Genomic DNA, 3,402 nt, shown 5'->3' on the forward strand with positions numbered 1-3,402 from the left:
TGATCAATAAATAATAAAAAGTGCCATAGGATTTTAGAGGAAGGAGATATCACTTCTGGAGAGCTGACCCAGGAGGGCTTCCCAGGAGAATGTGAGATTTAATCTGAGTCTCAAAGCCTGGGTAGACTTTAATAGAGGAAGCACACGGATGATAGAGAAAATATATCTGAAAGAAGTCACATGAACAAAACTTGCAAACCAAAAGAATGAAGGGTAGATGAGAACTGTGAGCAGAGTTTGTTGAAAACACTTATCTGTCAAGATTCAGTGAAGAGTGCTCTCTACCAGGCACAGATTTCCACTGCCTGTCCTCTTCCATTTTCCTACTTTCTGCCCTACCTAAAGCGATTTTCCCACTTTTGTCACAGCACTAGGAATATTATGACTACTCTTTTTGTTTGTTTTTCAACGTTTCGCTATGGTTAGAATAAAAGTAAGTATCTATAACAAAGAGTTCCCAAAATACAATGGCTTAAATTATGTAGGTGTTTTTTTCTTCCCTCCCATGTAACAGTAATGAGATGACAGCTGCTCTTCATGGTTATTCAAGGACTCATGTCATTCTAAGTCACTGCGCTGCTATCCCCTTGTGCAATGGCATTGACCAGATGATAAAAACTTGGTCACCTCTAGATCTAGGCTCTAGCCAATCGGGAAGACAGAAGAGAGGCAGGGGAGGCATGCCTAATATCTTGGCACACATCACTTCCCTCACATGACTTTATCAAGAACTCGGTCATGTCGCCTCACCTAAGCCCAAAGAAACTAGGGAATTGTAGTCCAGCTGGGCAGTATGGATGAAAAGGCGCCACATGCTAAATCTGACAAGTTCAGGCGAGGCCTGCATGGCAGGACTTACAAACTCAGAGACCAAAAGTCACTACACAGGATGATATGAACAAAAGAATTCTTAACTAAAAGTGGGTCATGGTGGCTAGTCATGTTCTAGGCCTATAGCTTCCTTTGAAATGTCAGAGTCATCTTTTCCAGGCCCCTCAAGGCACAGCAACTGCTATTGGAGAATGAGACCACAGACCCCATCATCATATCTTGTTCTCCGCAGACCATCTGCAAATGTCAATTATTAACTATACTGTACCTACCAATGTAAAATAAATGTGTCCCTCCATTTTGTTTTTTATCCAATCCCAGAGATTTCCCTTCTGCTTTCTCCCACCTCTTTAATCTACCACCAGTGGATTTCATGTAACCCTCCTTATGCCCTCTCCTTTGATCCTGATGTATAAAATAAGCTGCAAAATTGCCACTCTCCGGAGCATTTTCTCAATCCACTGAGAGTTTGTTTCCTGGCAGTTGTTTCACCAGTCTGGCTCAAATAAACTCATAAAAAATTCTCAACAGGTTTGGACATTTCTTATAGCAGCATTTACTTGGCATAGTCGGCAGGATTCCAAAGAAGCCCACCCAGGACCACTCTGAGGACCTGGACCCAGTGCTGGATACCAGTAGGGACCCATTGTGCCCCACTGGCTTCTTGTTTTGCATTCGTTGAACTTGGGTGAGTTTTTCTTAGAATTCTGGACCTCCCTTTTTTAAGGTAGGAGGCCCTGACTATATTTGAGCTATTCTTAAAAAAAAAAAAAAAATCCTCGAGGTGGCACTAATGGATCAAGATTGAGATAACCCAGGGATAGGAGGAAAAAAAATGGGTGGCTGGTTTTTAATTTTGCATTTTTGATTGGAATTGCTTACTAAGAGCCTGAACAAAACTTTTTGCTAGATAAATGAGAGTCTGAACTCGTTCAATCTAAAGATAAGAGACATTTACTCTCTCTAGCTTTACTTTTGGGTATTCTTAGGTGACTTGGAATCTCTGTGGAGGTGTCTGAGAGTAGCCCTCAAGACAAGCAGGGGCCATAGGGAATTCCAACACAATTGTAATTAAATAATTGACTCGTCCAGGATTGTGCACATAAAGGCTAGTTACTGAGTGCTCTGAGTTCTCACAGTTGTATTAGACAACCAGGGAAAGAAACTGGGACACGTAAGAGGGTTAGAATGACTCAGAAGTGACAGTCTCTTAGGAGCTCAATCCATAAGCAGTACACTTCAACCCACCACACAATATCCCTAGAAATTTGTTCAGACTCTGCAGATCTCAAAAGAAAACTAAAATTAAAACATGGGAAATTGTGCCCTCGGCAGTCCCCTGGATCTCTCTCTTGCTTCAACAGTGTTTGGATGGAATAGATTTAGTGACCCCCTTCTTCCAGCCTCCAACTACCCGCCAGCCTCTTTTCCAGTCTCAACCTTCAGAACCAACTCAGCCATCTTTGGCTTCCCAGACCAAGCAACACCATTTTTTTGAGCTTAACTCCTTATTGCTGAGCAACCATGAGCTCCCAAGTTTGTCAGAATTATTCCACCCAGGTGGAGGCCGCCATCAACAGCCCGGTCAACCTGCATCTGTGGGCCTCGTACACCTACCTCTCTCTGGGCTTCCTTTTCCACCGTGATGAGGATGTAAGCCATTTATTCCACAAGTTGGCCAAGGAGAAGCACCAGGGTGCCGAACGTCTCTTGAAGATACAAAACCAATGTAGTGGCCATGCTTTCTTCCAGGACCTGCAGAAGCATTCCCAAGATGAGTGGGGTAAAACTCAGGATGCCATGGAAGCTGCCATGGTCATAAAGAACCTGAACCAGGTCCTTTGGATCTACAAGCCCTGGGCTCTGCCTGCATAGACCCCTACCTCTGTGACTTCCTGGAAAACCACTTCCTGGATGAGGTGAAACTCATCAAGAAGGTGGGTGACCACCTGACCAACTTCCGCTGGCTGGCTAGCCCCCAGGTGCGGCTTGGTGAGTATCTCTTTAAAAGGCTCACCCTCAAATACCACTAGGAGCCTTTGGAGCCCAGAGTTCTTTGAGGGGCCCCTCTGCTTTATCTTGGTGTTGGGCTTCTGCCTGAGCCTCTCCCTGCAACCACTAGGCAGCCTTCTAACCACCTTGGAGCCAATGCTGTGAACCAAATTGAAACAATAAAGCCTTTTGTAGCAAAAAACAAACAAACACACAAACGAAAAACATGGGAAATTGTGTCTCCAAGGCAAAAAATCCCCAGCCCCCATTAGTACTCCTGCAGATGTACAATTTGTAGGGAGCCTTCATTTGTAAGTACTTACAGAAATGGGGAGGTTTAACTAGAAGTGACATCAATTTAAGATAGCTGAGATGGAGCTCTTTTGACACTTAATTTTTTGTGTGCACACAATAGAAAGAAAAAAAAAAGCCAGCTTCAAAATTAAACTGAATGAATAAGAGGCTTACCTTAATTGGCAAATAGAAGCTTCTAAAATGGATCACAGAGAGACTTTCTTCTCTCCAGGAAGTTAAGAAGAAAATTTTAGAGACTATCTCTGAACTAAACAAGGCTTCCAA

General features: G+C 43.4%; 1 pseudogene across 1 annotated transcript; it reads left to right on the forward strand.

Moving 5' to 3' along the window:
• The first annotated feature begins 2,355 nt into the window (after positions 1-2,355).
• Positions 2,356-2,891, forward strand: LOC308507244 (ferritin light chain-like; annotated as a pseudogene). Its single transcript has one exon. The product of its transcript is annotated as a ferritin light chain-like (transcript).
• The last annotated feature ends 511 nt before the right edge of the window (positions 2,892-3,402 follow it).

The sequence above is a fragment of the Rhinolophus hipposideros genome, assembly GCF_964194185.1.
Source record: "Rhinolophus hipposideros genome assembly, chromosome: 14".
NCBI classification, from domain to species: Eukaryota; Metazoa; Chordata; class Mammalia; order Chiroptera; family Rhinolophidae; genus Rhinolophus; species Rhinolophus hipposideros.